Source organism: Peromyscus maniculatus, chromosome 7, assembly GCF_049852395.1.
Source record: "Peromyscus maniculatus bairdii isolate BWxNUB_F1_BW_parent chromosome 7, HU_Pman_BW_mat_3.1, whole genome shotgun sequence".
NCBI classification, from domain to species: Eukaryota; Metazoa; Chordata; class Mammalia; order Rodentia; family Cricetidae; genus Peromyscus; species Peromyscus maniculatus.
Genome location: NC_134858.1, coordinates 45,497,101 through 45,522,299, shown reverse-complemented (window position 1 = coordinate 45,522,299; position 25,199 = coordinate 45,497,101). Strand labels below are relative to the sequence as shown.

General features: G+C 42.8%; 1 protein-coding gene across 12 annotated transcripts in view; it reads right to left on the bottom strand.

The window, feature by feature from the left end:
* The window catches only part of Nxpe1 (neurexophilin and PC-esterase domain family member 1), a 73,846-nt gene that overhangs the window by 27,437 nt on the left and 21,210 nt on the right, over positions 1 to 25,199 (bottom strand). For 4 of the 12 annotated variants that reach the window (XM_076576230.1, XM_076576231.1, XM_042280854.2 and 1 more), the window contains exon 1: positions 384 to 611. The exons of 1 other annotated variant lie outside the window; for it this stretch is intronic. The gene's annotated coding sequence lies outside the window, so the exon portion shown is untranslated. Of the gene's footprint in view, positions 1 to 282; positions 612 to 14,370; positions 14,601 to 14,760; positions 15,115 to 25,199 lie in introns of those variants that run through there. 7 more of the 12 variants (XM_076576232.1, XM_076576234.1, XM_076576229.1 and 4 more) reach the window with 4 other exon arrangements.

Sequence of the window (25,199 nt, the reverse complement as noted above, 5' to 3'; positions counted from 1 at the left end):
TCTCTCTTTTCTATAACAGGAAATTCTTCCCACTAGCTACTACTCTTCAAGCAAGGGAGTGCACGCGGGAAAGGCAGCCACTCCTAGCTGCCACTTGAGTACAGGGACAGAGCCTGTCTCCTGGCCACCCTGCAAGGAGAGTCCGAGCTGGAGCCTTTAGCACGCTGAACCCACATCCCAGCCTCCTCTTGTAGACAGTTTGCACGCGGGGGGGGGGGGGGGGCGCTTTTTGTCTCCACCGCACACAGCTGAGGGCCATTATGTGTCCTTAAGCGTGCTCACCCCATGTAAGCAGGGCCTGGAGGTGGGTTCTGCTCAGTCCTCCCAGAAGATTCTACCCCGCCAGCGGCCGATCAATCGTTCCCCTTCCCGTTACTCCTCACCCATCCAACGTGTCATTCTTCTCCCTGCATCCCGTCGCTGCTGCCCTGTGGCAGGAGATCTGGCTTCAGCTGGCAAGGGACAGCAGGGATCTGCGGACCAGGCCAGGGGCAGCCCAACTGTCACAGCCCTCCCGAAAGCACTGCTTGTTGAATACAGGGGATCGCTGTGCTCTTGCACAATGCACCAGGAAATTTCGGACTGGCAGGGCACGTCTGACTTTTTCTCTGTTCCCAGCGGATCCCAGCCCCACCCCTCCTTCCCTCCTCAAATAGGCAACAGGCCTCCACTAGAGGCAGAGCACTTCCACAGCAATGTTTCCCAAACATCTTCTTCCAGAAACTGCAATCTACAAAACCTTAAAAACACACTAGATATCTATTTCTTTATACCTTAAAAATTATTACATTAACTCTTATCTCAAAAATCTATAGGATGCCCATTAAGGCAAGGTTAAAAATCTATATAGTTTGTAACAAAATCTCTCTCCCATGGGAAGTTTTTTCCCTCTGGAAAGCCGTATCTTTAAAAAGTTTGTCTAGTTGTTTGTGTGTCCTGGTGTGTTCATAAATGTCGTTTAAATATGACATGGAGATAAAGGTGGGTTAGATATCTTTTTCTGTCACCCTTACTGTCTTTACAGTCGCCACGTGGCTACCCTTTGTGGCCGGACCTCAGAATACACCTCTGAGTCCTCTGGCCATTAGATTCAGGTTAACAAAAGTTTAAATATCCTTTTGCTGTAGATAACATTAAAGATTTTTTTTTTGCTGTTCTATTTTATTAAAAATCTGTATCTAGAGTTGGGGTCTGACTTTCCTCTTCCCTGGATTTAAGCATGTTTAAAAAATTTCTTCAATGTCCTGTATCAGCCTGGGCCTCCTGACACAGAGAACAGCCAAAAAATTAAACTTGGTTTATATAAACATTCTACACCTCCAAATGCATAACTACATTTACTGGATTTGGTTAAAAATTTATTAAATCTATAAAAAGGGCATAAAGTTTAAATCTTGAGTTACAAAGATCTAAGCAAATGTCTTAGGGTCTATATGAGATATATTAAGATGCATAAATGCAAGCCAGAAAGGTCTGAGTATATAAAAGCTTAAATTGTGATAAGAAAATAATTTAAGTATTTAAATGCAAGTTATTTTAATTGCAAATTATTAAAGTATGTCAATACAAATGATAGAGGTCTGAAGACACCCATTCCCGAATTGTGAGGATCTAAAAAAGATGTTTTTGAAATAATTGGAATGGATACAATTTAAAAAGGTATAAAAATGGCTTAAGGTATACAAAAATGCTTCAGGTTTCTTTCCCTCATGCTAATAATATTATACTAAGATTTTTTTTTTTTTTTGAGACAGGGTTTCTCTGTGTAGCTTTGTGCCTTTCCTGGCACTCACTTGGTAGACCAGGCTGGCCTCGAACTCACAGAGATCCGCCTGGCTCTGCCTCCCGAGTGCTGGGATTAAAGGCATGCACCACCACCACCCAGCTATACTAAGACTTTTAAAAGCTCAAAGTTTTAGCATTAACCAACGGAGTTCTGACAAGCTATTAATGTAGCTCTAAAACTACTGACTACTTACTGTTTAGTCACAAGCTCAAGATTTTAAATTTCCTTTGATTGTCCTCTAAATATAAACTTAAAAATACTTCTCACTGGACTAAAGACATCTCTGTCCAATCTATATCTGACTCTCTAAACAAAGGAAAAAATGTTCATGTTTTTTAACCCAAAGCCATTGCCTTTACTATGACCCCAAGTTGTAAATCAGTTCCAGCTGTTTTACAGGCACCAATTAACTGTCTTTTCTACAGTGGGGATTTCAATACAATGTTAATGCTAATACATATAAAACTTTTATCTCCCTTGGTAAACTAAAATTCATATAAACTTGAAGGAATGGAAGTCATGAAGTTTGGATCCACCTGTCAACAAATGAAACAAAAAGGCTTCCAAGTATAAGATTATCTTACGCTCTTAGACACTGACTTCTGCCCAGTCTATATTTTAACAGATTTCCAACTGACTGACAATCACCACCTAGGAAACATCTACAAATTATATGCTATTGAATTCTGGACTTTCTAAAAGTTAATATAAACCAATCCAGCTGATATTAATGCTCCCTATTCCTTCACTTGGAACAGCTAATCAGATGCTTCTGATAAGCAAGCCTCTAACTAAGCCTTTCAGCTTTCCTGAACTCTGACAACCTATGCCTCAGTTCAGATGGAAACAGCTGTGAAAGGCGTGATCCCTGTCCCGTTAACAGTTGCTGGATGGGCTAAGTCCCTAAAATAAGGAACAAAGTAGCTACCTATAATGCCAATTGACATACAAAAATGGACTCAAATTTATCAATAGGTGGATTCATTAATTAAAATAGTTCTTAAAAGATAGTGTCTGCCTAGAGACCAGGTAACTTCCTAGTACTCTGGGTGTTGTACTTCTTAAAGTATAACAACATAGCCTTATAAAAAGTTGTGGTGACATATGGGTTTTGTCTGTATAAGCCCCAACAACATATATATCAAAGCCACACAACTAAAAAGTTTCCAGATGGTGGCTCTGACAAGATTCCATCTTGGTCAATGTTTAAAATTTTAATAAAAGCTAATTTTTAACTTTACCTTCTGTCCCTAATATATATCTGTTTCAAACCTGGGACACGAGGCTAAGGTGTCTATTCAACATATCAAAGCTGGACCTGACTGCCAAGTTCTCCCATGATCCCTTAGTTCTTACATGTTGCAGGGTATGGCTCACATACCCTATCATAAATTTAAGAAAATTAAAAACTAATAATGACCCCACCTTTACCAGCTCCCAATTCAAGGCCTCCTACTCACAATGAAAGCTTGCCCACCACACAGGGGTTCCTTACAATACCCAGGGGCAAGGGATCATAGAAAAAAAAACACACCAAACTCTAAAGGCTCAACTTAAAAACAACAACAACCACCACAACAAAAACCAAACATCTACACCTTTAACAATGCAGTTGGCAATGGTAGTGGCCACCCTAAAAATACTCTATATCTACAAAAACTCCAAGTACCTTCCCAATTTAATATGATGGCATTACCCCATGGATGGAAATATGGACTGGACCTGACCCCCTCCTCACAACGGGAAGAGGGTTTTTTTTTTTGCTTGAGTTTTTTTCCACAGAAAGGAACACAACTGAGGCCTATTCAGATCCCAGCCAGAAATGTCCAACATCACCCACCCAACCAAAAAGATGGCTTGCCTCTTACTGACCGGTCAGGGACAGAGGAGGTAGAAGAAACACCACCCCTTGCAGAACAACAAAATTAACAGAACAAAAAGCCTGAAAGGACACCCCTGATCTGGTAGCCACTGCCCAAGCCATATTCCCTCCATTCTATCTCCCCTCTCTGCTATTTTAATGACAGTCTTTGTTACATTACAGGCCTGTCCTGCCACTGTTCAACCCCCTAATTCTCAACCCAACACCCACCACTGGTGTTTTTCCCTTCAGGAACTCTCTGAGAACAACCCCCCCCCAAACAAACAAACAAACAAACAAACCAAGAGATTTGATCCATGGACTGCCCCAACCAAGGATGCAGTTCCTGTTTTAAAGCCTAAATAATCAACTTACCATTATTATAGATAACCGCTGGATGAAAGATGAAGAACAGGTGTCATGAGAAAACTATACCCTACTTGTTATGCTGTACATCCCTCTGCTGATATTCATATTTCTCCACAGCTGGTGTGGACCTCTCAGTCCACACTAACTCATAAAAATATTCCTAGGGGGCTGGAGAAATGGCTCAGAGGTTAAGAGCACTGCTTGCTCTTCCAAAGGTCCTGAGTTCAATTCCCAGCAACCACATGGTGGCTCACAACCATCTGTAATGAGATCTGGTGCTCTCTTCTGGCCTGCAGGGATATGTGCACTGTATACATAATAAATAAATAAATTAAAAAAAAAACCACAAAAACCTGTCTCAAAAAATGAAAAAAAATTATTTAACAACAACAAAAATATTCCTAAACAGGAGATACAACTAAGAAGAAATGCTCAGCCCACCCTGGCTACAATATGGTCAATATGTTGTTAACTTTCTCCCTGATTTCAGCACCTACCCTAAAGTCTCTGACTGCTTCTTTTATGCATCCAGCAATAGACTTCTGCTGATAGCTGTACGGGTCAATATCACTCTCCTTTACCCCAGGACTAATGTCTCACTAACATCACTCTTCTCAGACTGACATGCATTGCCCTTCCCCTTCTTCTTTGGTATAAAAGAAAAATAATCTCCTACAGAGACACCCCCCCCCCCCCAAACAGGGTTTTACACCTCTGTTGTAATTCTTCTACAGGGCTATCTATATGAGGGGGAAAAAAAGACGCTGCTGTTCACCAAAGACAAAGGACATTCTTTCCTTTCCCCGTAGGAATAGGACTTGTCATCTCTCATGAATCTTCTGGAGGCTACAACAACTACCACTGTCCAGACAAAACATCTGGCTGGAAACTTTCGAGACAAACTTGATCAGGCAATGAGTCATTTCAGAGACAGATGCGCTCTCTTGCTGGGGTCGTGCTCCCAAACAGAAGAACACTAGACCTAATAACTGCTGATCATAGGGGGACTGGCTTGGTATTGGGGAACAAATGTCGCTTCTATGTAAACAAATGTGAAAACTAATGTCAACACCCCCCAAAAAACTCCACAAAGACCTACTCTCAAAATTCCAGCCCATAGAGCAAAGTAGCTGCTTCCATGATCCCTTATTTTCTTGGCTCCTACCCCTTCTCAGTCCTCTGATTATGCTGTTTTGTTTTGATGCTTGCCCCTGCCTTATTCAGTTCCTCCGGTGACAGATCGCCATCATTGCTAAAATGACCACCAGTCAGGTCATGGTTCATTACCAGGCCCAGAACCCTTCTTGACACAGGCACCAGGTTCCTCAAGGCTTGTGATGACACCTCTCTATTATAAAACAAAACAGGGGGAGATGTCGGAAGGTCCTGCTGATCAGAGGTTGCAGTCTACCATAGCCTGGCAGTTTTCTCTAACCTCAGCAACATGGAGGACTCCCTCTCCTCCACAAAAGCTTCCTGTCCTCTACCCAGCTTTATCTGGAGGATGTCTCTAGGCTCAGGATGCTTGACTTATCTCAAGGGTGACCTTTGACAGAGATACCTACAAACTCTCTTCCCTTGATGACCCACATGGTCATTAGGCAAGAGCTCTAGCCATTTTGATAGAACCCTACTGGCACATACCAGGCCTTGTGATAGAAGCATGCCACTTACTGCAAATTAGGGTTTGTTCCCATGTTCCCCAATCCTGTATATTCCTTATTCAGTGGGAATAAAACAGAGCTGATTCACCAAAGTCTGTCTCTGTTCATACTCATGATTCATGTACAAAGCTTTCTGTAGCTGCTACTGCCTCTTGATGTGAGACGTCATTGGGTCCCTCTGTCTGTTCAGATGTATGAATGTGTGGTGGTCACCTCAGGTTGTTTTTAGTGTGTGTGTGTGTGTGTGTGTGTGTGTGTGTGTGTGTGTGTGTCTGTGTCTGTCTGTGTGTGTGTCTTTCTGTGTTTTCCATCAGTTTGTTTCCCTGTATTGACCCATGGTTTTCTTTGGTGTGAGACCCTCCCTCCACCCAGGGTGAGGCCTGTGCTCCCTCCTTCTGGGGAGCTGAATCCTTTTGGCTCTGCCAGGTCACCCAGAGGAACCCCCCCCCCAAACTCTCTGCTTGTCCCACTCCAGGAACAGGAGTGCATGACAGCTTTATTGCTTGCTTCCTGCTCATAGTCAGGGTTGGTCCCTGTGTGGAGGTGGGGAGGGACCTGGCCTCTCATCCAGCGCACAGAGAGGGGGAAATAGTTCCTCCGGGTGATCATTTCCTCTGCTCTGTGCCTGCTCTAAGCTGCCCCAGGGAAGGGGAAGGAAAAATGAAAATTCCACTCCTTTCTTTTTCATAATTTGTGTCTCTTTTTCAAGCAGTGATCCATAAAACTCACCATTCTCTGAAAAAAATAAAAAACAAATGAACAAACAAACAAAAATCAAAACAAACAAACAAACAAAAATGCCCCTGAGCTGGGCAGGGGCATTGCTGCCAGGCAACATAGCCTGGACAGAATAGATTTTCCATGCTGTCCAGCACTGACCAAGGAGACTTTAGACAATTTACTTTTTAAGAAAGATTAGACAGCTGCTAAAAAGATTTCCTTTGTCACCCAGTCAGCCCCAGAAATTAGAAAAAATTTTAAAAGTAAAAAAAAAAAAATTAAAGATATAGCAGGTCCTGGTTGCTGGAGGTATCTCAGCTCAAAGGGTATTTGACAACAGAGAACGGATTGGGACAAGACCTTTTGAATAAACCAGCTTCTCTGATGATGAGACATAGTTAGACTTACAGATACCCAGCAAAATTTTCTTGTCTCACCCTCTGTCAGAAGATTATCTCCTAGATGAAAGTTCTGTCTCCAATATACAGTTGGACTATCTCTCAGATTTTTAACAAAGATTCCTGGGGGTATGGGCAGAAACCAACACCAAGCTTCTATAATTGTTCAACTAACCAGTTCAGCTACCCGCCACCCCCACCCCTGCCTTGTCCAAATTAAACAATACCCAGTGACCCTGGAAACAAAAGGGTAAATAGCAGCTCATATTGTCTGGTTTGGAGAGACAGACATCCTAGTGTCCTTCCAGTCTCCGTGGAATATACCGCTCCTGCCTGTGAAGAAAATTGGGACCTCTGATTCTCATGAGTCAGATTCTTCCAGAGAAACATGTGTACACTGTCATGGACCTGAAAAATGCATCCTTCAGCCTCCAATTGGCAGAGGTGAGTCAACCCATCTTTGCTTTGTAACAGACAGATCCAGAGGGAGGTTACAGTGAGCAACATTCCTGGACCAGGTGGCCCCAGGATTTAAAGACATTAAATGCAGACTTCTTGTCCTTCTATCAGAGATTTCCTGGGAAAATAGATTATAAAAGGGCCACCGAGGGACTGCTGCCAGAGTGGCAGACCTTGGGCTGCAGAGTTCCAACTAAGAAAGCCCAACTTTGTACATCAGAGGCTGCCTATCTTGGCTCCCAGCTGAGGGAGGCAAAAGGAGCCTGTCTCAGAGTAGGATTGCGGCCATCCTTCAGATCTCAACTCCAAAGACTAAGAGAAGGTTTGAGAGTTCCTGAGTGCTGCTGGATATCGCTGCCTCTGAATACTAGTTTGTGGAAATAGCAGGGCCTCTATCCACCAGCACAAGGAGAGGAGAGGGCGGGGGAAACTAAGCCCCTAATCTGGACTGAGACTAAACAAAAGACAAAAGGGGTTTTAACCCAAATTTTGGGGCCATGGAAATGTCCTATTGTGGGCGCCATGGGCCCTGACCCCCGACTGTGAGTGGCTGCAGCCTTGCTTGCTGACCAGGTGTCCTCCCTATTCAGATTCCCTGCTGGTGTCCTTCTCACCTTAGGATCATCGGAGAGCTTACCGGAGGTTCTTTGTTCCTACATCCTGCTTGTGGTGTAAACAACTTAGGTGCATCCTGTATTTGGTGTAAACAACTTAGATGCAAGAATGCAGAACATTGGGTCTAGATTGTAGACCATTGGTAGCGAACTTCTGCCCTCAGGGGATCCTCCATTTGTGTTGTAAGCCTGTATTTAAGGTTTCTTCCCTCTTTCAATAAACAGCATTTGACATCCAAACGTACGAATGACTCACTGTCTCTTGTCTCTATTTTTTAATCCGCAGCCCTTCGCTCGGACATGGTGAACTGGTATTGGTAACGCGGGCGTTACTGCTACATCCTATGATATACCTGTCCAAACTATTGGACCCTGTAGGCACAGGATGGCCCCCTGTCTAAGAGCTATGGAGGCTGCAACTAGTTTAATAAAAGGAAAGTTAACTCTAGGTCAAGATCTTCTACTCACAGTACCCCACGATGTGGTTGAGGCCCTTCTCTGAGAAGTATCAGACTACTGACTGTTTGACCCAGTACCAGGCCCTACTCCTGGCCTACCCTTGAGTCTGGTCTGAGAAACCCACCACTGTCAGTTCATCAATTTTGCCTGACGACCCAGGTGCTCATCCCTGACTGTCCTGAGATAAAAATTAACTCAGGAACCTGGGAGCTGCACTAGTTACTTGAACTGAAACAATTTGGGCCCAAGCCAGGTACCTCAGTCCAGAGAGCAGAACTGATTGATCTGACCTAGGCTCTCAGGGAAAAGGAAAGTCCACCACGACATACATGGACTGTCGATCAATATGCTTTTACTGCCAGCTATGTCCACGATGTGATCCATATACAGAGGCCATCTCACCCCCAGGAAAGGGTCATTAAGGAATCCCGGCCCTCCTGAAGACTGTTTGGCTTTCCCTATGAATTGCTGTCCTCCACTGCTGGCTGATGACCTGGCTGCCGGACAAATGGCCCTGAAGACCAGTGGAGCCTATTGATATTCTCGTGACATACCTTGACCCTCTGCTACCTGAGACTACATATTAAAGACAAGAGAAAAAAAGGGGGACAATTCAAACCCATAGATAGAGGACACCAAGGGAAAGGTTGGAAACAGTTGGCAGGACTCTGGTAACTGACCTTCACCAGGACACTTGTCTGGGGTCCACAAAACTTCCTGAGTTACTCTGGATAGCCTGGCATGGGATGTCTCAGCCAGATGCCAGGTTTGTGCTCAAGTAAATCCAAAACAGAAGGCCCTTACCAAGGAAGGGGTCAGAATGACAGACCAACATTTCTGGAAAAATGGCCTTCTGGGGGAGGATAAAAAGTACTTGTTAGTTTCTATAGATATCTTTTCCATGTGGGAAGATGTGTCCCCTACTCAGACTGAAACTGCTCATATAGTAGCTTAAAGGTTCCTTCAGGAACTGGTCCTCTGATTTGGCCTCCCTCTAGCTGTGGGGTCTGACAATGGCCTGGCTTTCATAGCCCAAACCCCTCAATAAATAGCTAAAGTGTTAGACACAGATCGACAACTTCATCGTGCATGTAGACCTCTGAGTTCTGGCCAGGTAAAAAGAATAAACAAGACATTAAAAAAAACCTATCATATCTCTCATTGGAATCCAACAAAGGATGGATAGGCCGCCTGTTTTTGCTTTGGCCCACTGTACCCCACATAGGAGGGATTTGCCCCTCCTCTATGAGATTATATTTGGAAGAACTCTCCCACTGCTTCCTAGGCTCAAAGAACAGCAGTCGGCAGAACCCTCTAGCCATCCTTTCTCAAGTCACGGCAGCCACCCCAGTACTCCTTAAAGTGTCTGGGAGAGACCCAGCTGACCTCCAAATCCTCCACAAGTTTTCCTTTGTTCCAGTCCAGTGACACTGCCTGGGTAGCCAAAGGGGCGCTAATCAGAAAAGGACCCTGCAAGGTGATTCTCTACTCCTACGGGATGAAGGCGGTGGGCATTGCACCATGGATCCACCACACCCAAGTCAAGAAGGTGGAGGCGCTGCTGCCGAACGGACTATCTCCAGACTATGGAGCCATTGAAATTAAGGTGTTCCTGGGCCTGGGGCCCTTCCATTCCCTGTCCCTCTACCTCCTCCTGGCTTGTGTTTGGTATGAATACAGGGTTATGGTCCAACCCTCATGGCCCTCTGGCCTGGACCTGGATACCGAGGAAGATAGTAGAGGGGAGGTTTTCTAGTGCAGACCAGCAACCCATATTCATCTTGACCTTTGCTCACAGAGGCCCACTTTAAATGTCTAGTCGAATTGGAGAAAGGAAAGATATGGGGGTTTATCTTTTGAAATAGGAACACAGAGGTTACAATTCTATGCATGCCCTGTGACTGCCCCCCCCCCAATTTCCATGAACATGGAGTTTCCATTGCAAAAAATAACAAAACAAAACAAAACAAAACAAAAAACTGAGGTGTCCTTAAAAAAAAAAAAAAATCCCTTGAAAAGATTCTGGCCTTTGGAAAACAGCAAAAACCTGGGGAATCAGACTTTATGCCACAGGAAGGGACCCTGGGGATAGAGTTAATCATACTCAGCCAGAATTCAGCCAGGATTGCTGGTTATACTTAAACACCTGGCTCTGTACTACAGAAGAATAGAAACTAACCAGACTGTCAGCCCATTGACTAGCAAAACTCATGTGACTGGGGGCAGCCCGAATTAACATTCAAGGACTTAACCTAGACACTTCCTTCTGTTCTGATGCCTGCTATTCTGCCTTATGGGTTAATTTATTTGGCCAACAACAATATTATGGAGCCCCCGAGACTACTTGGTGGGCGTGTACCAATGGTTTAACTAAATGTGCCTCTGCTGATGCTTTCCAGACTAAATAGACAGGTTGATCAGGACCCAGAGATATTAAAAGTTTCTATTTCTGAATTAGAACAACAGTTCTATTTCCTTACAAAAATGATCCTACAAAATTGAAAAGGCTTAGACTTACTTCTCATAAGATAAAGGAAACTTTGTATATGTGTGGCTTTGGGGGGGAGCCTGTTATTTCTGCACTAATTGATGAGGAATAATTTGAAAAAAAAAAAAAGTCTTGCCATGGTTGGAAAAAACAAAAACCTCAAAAGAGAAAGAGATAATGACATAAATCAGATAATTGATACCAGTCTGTTCTCTTGGTCTCCCTGGCTAACTACTCTGCTATCAGCCCCGCCCCGGCCTTTAATTCTCATTCTAATTGGATTAACAGTGAGACACATGCAAAAAGCCTGCTAGATTTCATTGCTGTTAATCTGTAACAATGACTCTAGTAACAAACATCAAGTTCTCTGCCTTGTCTGTATAGACTTGATTCTATGTATCTGATGGTTTAGTTTTTTGTTTTTTTTTTTAACATGAATCTTTATTGGCCACAGGTACTTGAGGGGGATGAAGCGGGAGGAGTGGGTGGACCTGGTGCTAGTCTGGTCGTAGCAAAGTTTTCTTAGACTACAAATTGCAAAATGGTTCCTTGCAGTGGGTCTCAGACAGCACCCGGGCCTGTCAGGTAGGCTGATTTCCCTGTGAGGCCCTGTGGTGTCCCTAGTCACAGACGGCTAAGGCCCCAATCAAGGAAGTGAGACTGACCGCCTTCTCTGCAGCTCTCACGGCTCTTCTGTTTCAAATTTTCTCCTAGGATCACCCCCAAACATGCTTCTGGCCCCTCCAGCTGCCTTCAATTCTTATCATGTCCTTCTTATCTTGACCTTCATGGTCAAAATTTTCTACAGTTTTGTGGGAGAATTTAAGGGACCATGGTTGATGGACACAGGTTAATTGGCTGAAGAAAATGACCTTGTAGTTCCCACCAGCATGAATCTCTTCTTCTGGAGGACCCAGTCTCCTCCAGAGTCTGCCAAATTTTAATTTTAATTTAATTAAATTTTTTTTTACCATCCTTAAATATATTCAAAGTAATTTAAACATTTTATCTATGCTTTTAAGAGTTTTCTACTGGGACATGTTATTCTCATACAAACAACTCTTGGTTTTTCCCATCAGGAACTTTCTCACCTGACTTTCACATATTTTATCAGCCCATCTCCATTCATTTGTCTTTCTGTTTGGATTTATTTTTCCTCTCTGTCTACATTCCTTTCTCCCTTTTTGACTTTACTATGCTAATTGGGATTAAAATGATTCTATATTCCCAAACAATTCGGATTGCCAGTTATAGAGGCTGCTTAAGTAATTTCTAGTGTATTTGAGAAATTTCAGCATGCTCCTTTGACCTAATCTTTTTTTAGTTTCTCTCTCTCTCTCTCTCTCTCTCTCTCTCTCTCTCTCTCTCTCTCTCTCTCTCTCTCTCTCTCTCCCTCTCCTCTCCCTCCTTCTCTCTCTCTCCCCTTCCTCCCTTTCCCCTCTCCCCCAGCCACCTCTCTGGCCCTGCAGAAGACAATCTGAAGGAGAATCAGTTCTTTCCTTCTAATGTGGGTGGGTTCCAGGAACCGAATTCAGGGCATCAGGCTCAGAGACAAATGCCTTGACCTCCTAAGCCATCTCTGTAGAGCTTAGTTCTTAAAATAAATGTGCACTTAAATATTTGCCGGCAAGTGAAGGAGCTTATAGAATTATACTCCATTTACATGTATTATCTCAAATTTCTGTTGTTGTTAGCTTGGCAGGTATATAAATTTTAAAATCATTATTTATATGCTATGAGGTATTATTTTGTAGAACGATCATTCATTTAGCTTCTCATTTTTCATTCTTTGTTACATTTCTGTTTTATCATTTAGGGATATTTTTTCTTCTGCTTAACATCACCTATACTATTCTGTAATTTTAAATCTTCTGGTGGCAGATTCTCAAAATTATATTTTCCCTCTTATTTTATTTTTATACTGATGGCTATTTTTGCTGAGTATAATTCTGTGTTGTTAACTGTTTGGCATATTTAAAGTGCATTGGTACTTTCAAAGTGTTGCTTCTTTTCCCTTTTATATGCCTAATTACTCTGTTCTTATCTATTTTTTTCTAGAATCTAGATGTCTCTGGTCTCCCTGTCTCGGTAGCTCACTGATATATATTTTCTTTTAAAATAAATTCTTGTGGCTGATATACAGAAATTCTAGTGATTTGCTTTTATAGGATTTCCCAGCAGCACACATTCAAATCAGATGATTGTAAGGAATTTATTGGATAGTCCTTCTGCCTACCCTTCATTGTTAGTTTAAATTTGCACCAAATGTAGATGAACATCTGGTGACTAATATTCAGTATTTGCTCTTTCAGTGAGTTCTATTTGATCGAGGAAGTTCTTTCCTAAAAACATAGATTGTAGTTTTTTAACACTGTTAGAAGTTGAGTTAACTTGAAAGGCCTTTTGTGATTGATCAGGGTAGTTATGTAATTTTTTAAAATGCATTTTCAGGTGTGATGGAATACATGAATATATTTTCTAAAGTCAAAACATATAATCATGGCTGACTGAAACTCAACTAGGTCATAACATAAGTCACAATTTCAATAAGACCCTATTGTTGGTATAAATTAATGAGAGTATAAATTAATGCAGTCATGTTTGGAAGCAGTATGGTGCTGTCTTGTCTGTCTGCTCTGTTTTAAACTGTATCTACTTAGACCTTAGGTCCAGGGAATTCACTGTGTGTAGATCGCAAAAGACCTCTTACTGAGACCCATAAAAAAAAATTCCTGGCTGGGTGGTGGTGGTGGTGGTGGTGGCGGCGGCGGCGGTGGCGGCGGCACACGCCTTTAATTCCAGCACTCGGGAGGCAGAGGCAGGCGGATCTCTGTGAGTTCGAGGCCAGCCTGGGCTACCAAGTGAGTCCCAGGAAAGGTGCAAAGCTACACAGAGAAACCCTGTCTCAAAAAAAAAAAAAAAAACCCTGATAAAATTTTATTTCAGTAGACTATGTAATTCTGTATGTGGATAACATGGACATTAATTTGTATTACTAGTTATAAAATTGTTAAGAAAATCTCCTGGAAGATGTCATCTGGCATTCAGAAGCAATCCCCCCCACCCCCAGGCTCTCATTCAAGGGGAAGAGCTAAGTGGGGGAAGTAACAGCGTGGTAAATCTTCCCCACCATTCTTCCTGTATAGTAAACAACTTCACAAAGCAAAATGTGCAAAGACAAATTTTAAATAGATGCCGCTGCTTTTCTGACTTAAGAAGACAGCCTTCTATGGAATGGCACCAGGCCAACAGGACAACTCCGTCCCTTTAGAAAGCTTTCCAGACTAATTCTCGACCACACCGAGTTTTCTCACATTCCAAGGTCCCACGGCATATTCACATCTACCCCATCAGGATACTATCACAGGAGAAAAACCAAGCTAAGCAGTGTGATCAGCTGCAAAAACATATTACTGATATTTGCTGTGGGGCATTTCCCAGGGTTGATGTGACAAGCATCTGCTCATGCCAGATACTGCACAGAGAGCAGACAAAGGCACAGTCCCTCCCCAGTCTATCTAAGTGAACCCATGATTCTACAGGGTTACTTACAGGAAGGAGCATGGTGACCCAAAGCAGCCCTGTCACGGGGAACCCACCGCAGCATGGGTGAGAACTGCTTCAACTGCACCTGGAGCTCTCTGACCTGACCTGCAGGCAGCTCCTCTGGGCCATCAGTTGTTTACTGCTTTTACAACTTTTGGGAGGAGCCTTGCAATCTTCAGCTTTCTGAGCTTCTAGAACAGTTTTAGATTCTGGTCCTGAGCCGTCGGAACTCCCTTCTAGGAAGGCAGGTTTTAATTTGAAGGAAATAGTTACACGACCCTTTATAGCAGAACCAACCAAATACTGTCGAAAAAAATAGTAAAAAATAAAGGATGCAGAGGAAACAGCCTTTCTTTTGATTTGTATTTAGTACAAATAAAACTCTGCCAAACTTACCTTGCTCCTTTTCGTCTATCTGAAACAGCCTTTTCCTTTTCGACTCGATGCTGTAGTTGTCCAGGGAGACATGTGTGATATGTCTCCTTCTTTGGCCTATTTTAATTTTCAAAATTAACGTAGTTAACAATGAGAGCTTTGTATTTGTGCAATGTGGTAGAAGTTGAACGTTGAATGACAGGGAAGGAAGAGTAAGGGAGGGGGGAGAAAAGGGAGAAGGGGAAGCAAAGGGAAAGAAAGAGAAAGAGATGGAGAGAGAGAGAGAGAGAGAGAGAGAGAGAGAGAGAGAGAGAGAGAGAGAGAGAAGGGAGGGGGAGAGAGATAAAGCCTGGTATAAGTCAGGACAGCAGAGCAAGAGCAGAGCAAGGAAAGAAAGACCGGAAGGACATGAGTCACCATTTCCTTTCGCTGCATTGAGTTCTTCTTTCTTATTAAGGTTCATTTTCATTACAACACCAAAATGGGGGAGGCGGGCTAGAGATCAGCCTTGATTTGGTGACAGACCCTAACAACTAGCAGCTGTTTCCATGTCTGTGGACAGAAGCAAGGGACTTAATATCTACCCCAAAGGGACCCTTGAATGCCTTAGGTCCTGTAGGACAGTAGGAAGGGTTACCAAATGGGAGTCACTTAATACATATAAAAACTCACACCCCCAAACAGGGCGGGAGTCTCCTAGCCCTGGAGTCTTTCCTCTCCCTGGGGAGCGGGACGGTCTGCAATGCTTGCCATGAAGTTTGCTTCTGTTTGCTCTGAGCTCTTTTGATTCCTCAGTCTATGGACAGAAAGGAGCCACATGCTGGCTGGCATCAGTTGTCACCAAGCAGCAGCAAGCTGTCACCTCAGCAGTGAAGCCTATAGGGTTCTTGGTCTCCATCCTGACAGCCTAGGGAGGGTCTGACTCACTCCCAGCCCCCACAGGGACACAGAGAAGGTCTGAGTTGAAGGAGAATTTCAACAGAAAATTCTGTCCTATTCATCGTTCAAAGGATTGCTAGAAGAATCTGATCCAGGTAATGTGTCTTTGAGGAAGGGGTAGGGAGAAAAATTTTATGGCCAGTGCAGCCTTGAGCATCACAGGGGCCTAGAAAGGAGGGGAATGGTAGACAGAGAAACAAGACTCTGGGTTCACTTCAAGAATGAGTACTTTTTATGTTTCCCTTCGCTGTCTATACATTATTCTGTTAGCTACTGGAGAGAGCCTTGCCAGCAGAGCTTGAGTGAACAGTGCCTTTAACCCCCTTCTCTGATTTTATCCTTCTGTACTTTGTGGCTTTGTTTTGTCCCAAGGGTATTTTTCCCTGACTTTATCTAGTGTTATCAGATTTGTTCAGCAGTCACCAAGCCCTATCTAGATCAGAGTTTGTGCTTGAGTAATGAACTGCTTGAGTAATAAACATCTGGACTCTTAAGGAGTAAATACAGAAGAAGGAGGGGGAGTGAAATAACAATAAAGAAATAAAGATTTCTTATGAGCAAGTCATAAGAAATCACACTATTAGCATTATTCATAATTGCCAGAACTCAGAAACAACCTAGATGCCCCTCAATCGAAGAATCTGTAAAGAAAATGTGATGCATGTACACAATGGAATACTACTCAGCAGTAAAAAGCAATGACATCATGAAATTTGCAGGCAAATGGATTTAACTAGAAAATATCATCCTGAAGGAGGTAACCCAGACTCAGAAAGACAAACATGATATGGACTCACTCATAAGTGGATACTACATGTAAAACAAATGATAATCAGACTACAGCCCACAGCTCCAGAGAAGCTAGCTAACAAGAAGACCCCCTAGAGAGACGCATGGATCGCCCCGGGAAGATGAAATAGATGAGATCTCCATGAATAAACTGGGGGTGAGGGGGGCAGTACGGGGTGGGGGATGAGAGCATAAGTGAATGGGATGATCCAGCTGGAACATGGATGGAGCAGGAGAGCAATGAAAGATACCTTGATAGAGGCAGACGTTATGGGGATAGGGAGAAACCTGGTGCTAGGGAAATTCCCAGGAATCCACAAGGATCACCCCAGTTTAGACTACTAGCAATAGTGGAGAGGGTGCCTGAGGTGGCTTACCCTGGTAATCAGATTGGAGAATACCCTGACGGTAATCATAGAGCCTTCATCCACTAACTGATGGAAGCAGATGCAGAGATCCACAGTCAGCACCAGAACGCACTCCAGGAGTCCAGTCGAAGAGAGGGAAGAAGGATTCTATGAACAGGGGGTCAAGATCATGATGGAGAAACCTACAGAGACAACCATACCAAGCTAGTGGGAACTCATGAACTTCAAATTAACAGCTGTGGAGCCTCCATGAGACTGGACTAAGCCCTCTGCATAAGTGAGACAGCTGTGTACCTTGATCTGCTTAAGGGGCCCCTGGCAGTAGGATCAGGCTCCATCCCTGGTGCATGAGCTGGCTTTTTGGAGCCTATTACCTATGGTGGGACACCTAGCACAGCCTTAAAGCAGGGGGAGGGGTTTAGACCTGCCTCAGCTAAATGTACCAAGCTCTGCTGACTCCTCATGGGAGGCCTTACATTTTTGTAAGAGGGTATGGGGGATGAGTTGCGGAGAAGGCTAGTGGGGAGGGAAAGGTGGAAGGAAGAGGGGGAATCTGTGATTGGTATATAAAATGAATAAAAAATTTCTTAATAAAAAAGTAAGCATGCTATTAATTATTTATCAAAATAACCCTATAATACACATCATTTTGTACATAAATATGCATATAGAGTTTAAATTAAGTTTTCTAAATTGGGCTACCAATGCTCCCTCCAAAAGCCAAAGACCATCTAACAAAAACCCCAATACTAGACATGAGGAGCCCTCTTTTGAGTTGTTGGTCAGGGCTGTCCAAGAGACTCCCAAAGCATACAGCCTATTGCCAGTGCCCTTGGTTACTCCCCGGAGTTAGAAGGTAAGTCCCTACCGCTGGGGACACCATGCAGTTCAGAACCAGGACCCAGAGGCCCCTGAGCTGGAACTGACCTTCTTGAGGACTAGCTTTTATAGTACCAGAGAGGCTTTGCAACCTTCCAAAAGAGGGAAGCCACCAATAGTCCTACCCCATTGATGTCTATGAACCACAACAACAACCAGCGTGGTACAATAACCCTAAGGGTAGAGTAGAGGCACACATACCTTGTCAGTAACCAACAGCTCTCCATCTGGACTGAAAACTCACTCAACAAGAAGGAAACCATGCCTGATACTAGACACCTAGCTGATTTCTCAGTGCTGGTGAAGTCATGGATCTTGGAGGAGAACCGATAAACACAACTTTAATAAACCAGCATAATCCCTAACAACAATCTAAACATTTCTCCTTCTACCAACAGATAATGATAGTCTTCACTCCTCATCAAGGAAACTTTTCTTTGCAAGAGATAGAGACCATTAGAGAAAACCACAAGCAATTAAAAAGCAGAGTTGTAGAGCCCAGTCCCAGGGGATACATCTAAGACACAGCTCCCCCTAACTAAGGCTCAGGGAACACTGTAGAAGAGGAGAATATATATATAGAGATTGTGAGAGCCAGGATCAGGGAGTCTGCTCTGAGATTGTGTCTTCTGCTAATAACAAAAGCTATACTCATAAATCTTACCAATAGAACTGTGAACTGAACAAGGAAGATACCAATGGACATGCCACAGTGGCTGGGGAAAAGCCCATGAGGCCTTAACCCTACAGAAAGAAGTACAGGCAGCTGAGAATTGCTGGGAGGAGGGAAAATGCTCTTCCTCAGGGAAGATTAGCCAATTGGTTATCCAATACCAAACGATCAGTCCTGAAAATATGCATATGCAACATTGTATAGACTGAGCAGGTTATATTTGGGAATATAACAGCACTTATTTTAAAAAAAGGAAGCCATTATTTGAAAAAGAGTACAGAGGGATATATGGGAGGGTCTGGAGGGAGTAAAGGAAAGGAGAAACAATGTAATTGTATAATAATCTTACAAATTTAAAGAAAAAAAAAAACTTCCCAAAGCAAGGACACAACCTCTCCAAGTGCAGGAATCTTCCTCCCACAATCCCTTAAAATTTCCTGAGATGATGTTCTGCTGTGGGATGTTCTGTATGTTAAATGTGTTACTCTGATTGGTTAATAAATAAAACATTGATTGGCCAGTAGCCAGGCAGGAAGTATAGGCAGGACAAGGAGAGAGGAGAATTCTGGGAAGTGGAAGTCTGAGGCGGAGAGAGACTGCCAGCTGCTGCCATGACAAGTGAGATGTAAGGTACCAGTAAGCCACGAGACACGTGGCAACTTATAGACTAATAGATATGGGTCAATTTAAGATATGAGGACTGGGTAGACAGGCACGGCAGCGGTGACAAGCAGAGGTAGGTAGGCCCACGGTGGGAGCCGGCAGAGACATACAGGCCCGGTGGCGGCCCGCAGAGGTAGACAGGCCCGGTGGCGGAGACAAGCAGATGCAGGTAGGCCCATGGCAGCGGCTGGCAGAGGTAGAAAGGCCTGGCAGAGGCAGGCAGGCCCTGAGTGGAGGCAGGCAGGCATAGCAGGCTGTGGCCAAAACACAGTCGCAATACTACACTTGATCTTAGCCAAAAGGCCGAGAAGCGATCACAGTCACAATAAAGACCAGAAACAGAGCTATTACCCACTGAAGAGCTAGTGAAAACAAACTCTTAATCTAAAGCTTGGAACAGGGACGCATCTAACCCCAACACCTGGGGAAGAAGCTATCTCTGTGGGACGGAACCAGAACGAATCTGAACACTCCGTCTGAGGCCAACCCAGGGCCCAGCTGCTGATCCTGCGAAACCCAACAACTTGGAAGTGTTGGTGAGACTACCCCGCTCAGCTGAAATCCATCTGGGAGAGGATTCAGATCCCTACAGTTTGAAGTCTGAAGAAACAAGATCAGCTGAGGAGTTGACGAATGAACAGAACGTGACCTGGGAACACAGAAGAAGGCACTGCCCAGCCACCAAAACAGATTACCAGAATCATAAGTACATACTTCACTGACTGAAATCAGCTGCTCCTGAAGAAACAGCCCAAAAGCACCAATTTAACCAAGAACTCCTAGTGAACCAAGACTAAAAATTAGAACAAGAGAGGCACTCTCAGACACAGACACCACCTGCACCGAGCAGAGGAAGAGATGAGTAGACGCCAGTGCAAAAATACAGGCAACAACATAAAGACCTATATGACAACATCAGAACCTAGTGATTCTACACCTGCAAGACCTGAACATACCAAGATAGAAGAAACAGAAGAAATCAACCCTAAAAATGACTTTAAGAAGATGATAGAGGCCCTTAAAGAAGAAATAAAGCATCCCTTAAAGAGGAAATAAAAAATTCCCTTAAAGAGGACATGAAAAACTCCATTAAAGAGGAAATAAAAACTTCCCTTAAAGAGCAAATGAAAAATTCCATTAAAGAGGAAACAAAAACTTCCCTTAAAGAGGAAGTGAAAAACTCTATTAAAGAAGAAATAAAAAACTCCCTTAAAGAAATGGAAGAAAAAATGAACAAAAAATGGGAAGAAATCAAAGAAAGCCAAGAAAAAGCAATTAAACAGATGAAAGAAACATTCCAAGATCTGAAAAATGAATTTGAGACAATAAAGAAAACACATGCTGAGGGAATGCTGGAAATAGAAATCCTGACTAAATGATCAGGAACTACAGAAAAAACCATAACCAACCGATTGCAAGAGATGGAACAGAGAATCTCTGACACTGAAGACACAATAGAGAAAGTAGATTCGTCAGTCAAAGAAAACTCTAAAGACAAAAAGTCGTAACAAAACGTCCAAGAAATTTGGGACACCATGAAAAGACCAAACCTAAGAATAATAGGGATAGAAGAAGGAGAAGAATACCAACTCAAAGGCAGAGAAAATATATTCAACAAAATCATAGAAGAAAACTTTCCTAACCTAAAGAAAGAAATACCTATGAAGATACAAGAAGCTTACAGAACACCAAATAGGCTGGATCCAAAAAAAAAGTCCCCTTGCCACATAATAATCAAAACACTAAACACACAGAACAAAGAAAAAATATTAAGAGCCGCAAAGGAAAAAGACCAAGTAGCATATAAAGGCAAACCCATCAGAATAACACCAGATTTCTCAATAGAGACTATGAAAGCTAGAAGATCATGGGCAAATCTTATGCAGACACTAAGAGACCACGGATGTCAACCCAGACTATTATACCCAGCAAAACTCTCAATCACCGTAGGCGGAGTAAACAAAATATTCCAGGATAAAACCAGATTTAATCAATACCTGTCCACAAACCCAGCCCTACAGAAAGCACTAGAAGGGAAAATCCAACCCAAAGAAGCTAAACACATCCATGAAAAATAAGCAATAGATAATCCCACACCAACATACACCAAGAAGGACAACACAACACAACCACACACACAAAAAAATAACAGGAATTAACAATCACTGGTTATTAATATCCATCAATACCAGTGGTCTCAACTCACCTATAAAAAGACACAGGCTAACAGAATGGATAAGAAAACAGGACCCATCCATCTGCTGCATACAAGAAACACACCTTAACTTCAAAGACAGACACTACCTCTGAGTAAAGGGCTGGGAAAAGGCTTTCCAAGCAAATGGACCTAAGAAACAAGCTGGTGTAGCTATCCTAATATCTAATAAAATAGACTCCAAACTAAAATCAATCAAAAGAGATCAGGATGGACATTACATATTTATCACGGGAAAAATCCACCAAGATGAAGTCTTGATTCTAAACATTTATGGAAAACAAAAGACCCAGGATAGCTAAAAGAATCCTATACGATAAAGCAACCTTTGGAGGCATCACCATCCCTGACCTCAAACTCTACTATAGAGCTATAGTAATAAAAACAGCTTGGTACTGGTATAAAAACCGACATACGGACCAATGGAATCAAATTGAAGACCCTGACATTAATCCATGCACATATGAACACCTGGTTTTTGACAAAGGAGCCAAAACTATACAATGGAAAAAAGAAAGTATCTTCAATAAACGGTGCTGGCATAACTGGATCTCAATATGTAAAAGATTACAAATAGATCCATATCTGTCACCATGCACAAAACTCAAGTCCAAGTGGATCAAAGACCTGAACATAAATCCAGTTACACTAAACTTAATAGAAAAGAAAGTAGGAAGCACTCTTGAACGCATTGGCACCGGAGACCATTTCCTAAATAAAACACCTACAGCACAGACCCTGAGCACAACAATTAACAAATGGGACCTCTCGAAATTGAGAAACTTTTGCAGGGCAAAAGACACAGTCAATAAGACAAAAAGACACCCAACAGAATGGGAAAAGATCTTCACCAACCCCACATCTGACAGAAGATTGATCTCCACAGTATATAAAGAACTCAAGAAACTAGATATCAAAATACTGAACAGTCCAATTAAAAAATGGGCTAAAGAGCTAAACAGATAATTCACAAAACAAGAATCACAAATGACTGAAAGACATTTAAAGAAATGCTCAACATCCTTAATCATCAGAGAAATGCAAATCAAAACAACTCTGAGATACCACCTTACACCTGTCAGAATGGCTACGATCAAAAACACCAATGACAGTCAATGTTGGAGAGGATGTGGAGCAAAGGGAACACTCCTCCACTGTTGGTGGGAATGTAAACTTGTACAACCACTGTGGAAATAAGTATAGCGGTTTCTCAGAAAATTAGGAATCAAACTAACTCAAGACCCAGCCATCCCACTCTTGGGCATATACCCAAGGAATGATGATTCATACCATAAAGATACATGCTCAGCTATGTTCATAGCAGCACTATTTCTAATAGCCAGAACCTGGAAACAACCTAGATGCCCGTCAATGGAAGAATGGATGAAAAAATTGTGGTACATATACACAATGGAGTACTACTCAGCAGAGAAAAACAATGAAAGCATGAAATTTGCAGGCAAGTGGATGGAACTAGAAAAAATCATCCTGAGTGAGGTAACCCAAACCCAGAAAGACAGTCATGGTAAGTACTGACTCATAAGTGGATTATAGATATAAAATAAAGAACAATCAGACCACAACCCATAGAACCATGGAGGCTATATATATATATATATATATATATATATATATATATATATATATATATATATATATATATATAGCATGGAGGTCCCTAGGACGACTGTGGCTTATAATAAATTTCGGTTTTACTCAATTATTGAAAAAAAAATAGCCAAACGAATGGAAACACATGAACTATGAACCAAAGGCTGAGGGGCCCCCAGCTGGATCAGGCCCTCTGAATAGGTGAGACAGTTGATTGGCTTGATCTGTTTGGGAGGCAACTAGGCAGTGGGACCGAGTCCTGTGCTCATTGCATGAGTTGGCTGTTTGAAACCTGGAGCTTATGCAGGGACACTTGGCTCAGTCTGGGAGGAGGGGACTGGACCTGCCTGGACTGAGTCTACGAGGTTGATCACAGTACTCGGGGGAGGCTTTGCCCTGGAGGAGGTGGGAATGGGGGATGGGCTGGGGGTAAGCGGAGGGGGTGGGAGGGGGGAGAACAGGGGAACCTGTGGCTGATAGGTAGAACTGAATGGTATTGTAAAATAAAATAAAAGGGGAAAAAAGGTATAAGGACTAAATAACAAGAAGCCTGCCATGGCCATACAGTTTGTAAATAATATAAGTCTCTATGTACTTATTTTGTTGGGTCAGAGCAGCTGCAGGATTGGCAGGTGAGAGAGATTTGTCCTGACCATGGGCCAGGTAGAAAAACTCTAGCTACAATATTCCTTTTTGAAAGTGGGAACACTTTTCTGCAAGACAGATAACTTCTACCTCACCTGCCCAGTTGGACTTGAATGAAACCATCCTCCCCATCAACCTCCATCTTCCAGTTTGTTCTGCTACAAGTTGTTGGCAGAAGGACCTCCAGGCCCCAGTGGTGACTCTAGTTCATTCCTCTCCTGCAGTGGCTCTTAGGTCTTGGAGGTGGTGACACAGATTTCTGATTATTTTCTTCCATTTATGACTGAGTGTTGGGCCACCTTAACAGTCACCAGTCATAACCAGCTTGACTGGATGAGTATCGGCAGTGACCACCACCCTCTGCAGAAATGAGGTTTCCCTCAATGATGCAGGCTAATGGCACTAGCAATCTACAGGTAGGAACAACATCTTCAAAGGCAATTTTGTAAGCATCCTGGCAGGAATATACAGGTATTTTAAAGGGACTCTGTGCCTTACCTTTTTTCTTTTAGCTGTCAGACTATTGCAACAAATGTTCCCAAGAAATTGGAGTTTTCCAGGAACCTCATGCTGGGATAAGAAAAGGTGGTACTATCAGAGAAAGACAGTATCTTCCAGAAAAATATTTCACATAGTTATGACAGCTTAACAGGCCACATACATGAGACACTGAAGCCCAGATAAGGGTGGGTGGGGCCCTCTCTTGACTGGCATGTATACTTTTCTGCCCTCTGTTTAAACTAAACCTCCAGTTAGGATCTTGAAGATGGAGTAGAGTTGATAGGATGTCACTGAACCTCTTTGTTCCTTCTTGGGGTCCTCTGCTCTCCCACAGGTCATTGCCTTGGCTCACAGTATCAGAAGTTACTTCTTTTTCTTTTTTTTTTTTTTAAAAAAAGATTTATTTATTTATTATGTATACAGAAGAGGGTGCCAGATCTCATTACAGATGGCTGTGAGCCACCATGTGGGTGCTGGGAATTGAACTGAGGACCTCTGGAAGAGCAGTTGGTGCTCTTAACCTCTGAGCCATCTCTCCAGCCCCAGAAGTTCGTTCTTGTGGAGTAGGTCTGAGCAAGCTGTTTATGGTGCCCATCATAGTTGCGCCATGACTTCACCAGTGGGCAGTTCTTAACCAGCAGGTTGAGAGTGTGGCAGAGCCTTTAGCCAGAACTACTGGTGACAAATTTCCCCAGTAGCCTGTGTAGTGGATACAAAAGTTAGGTACCAGGGAGTCCTCCTTCCCTAGGGTCTATCTCAACCACCTCTCTAATGGCTGCCTCTTTTCCAGACTACTTGAAATCTTCTCTAAGACACTAACTCATTAGTCAATGCCACATAACATTCTGCCACACTATTCCACAATATACTTTAACACAGTACTATTTTTATTAATTCATACATGGATACATGTGTTCTGGTCACATTTACCCCCACTTTTCCCCTAACTTCTCCCCAATTCATCCACCCTTTCCTAGCTTTATGTCTTTTTTTTTTTTTTTTAACTCACTGAGTCCAATTTGTCAGATAATCAAGAATGTGGGTCATTCAGTCAGGCATGACATAGTACTTTGTTTTTATTCATTACATAATGTTTTATAGTTTTTTTGTTAGTTACCCTGTCCCTTCATTAGTTGGTAAAGTCTGATGGTATATATTTCAAATTCTTTTTTTGCTA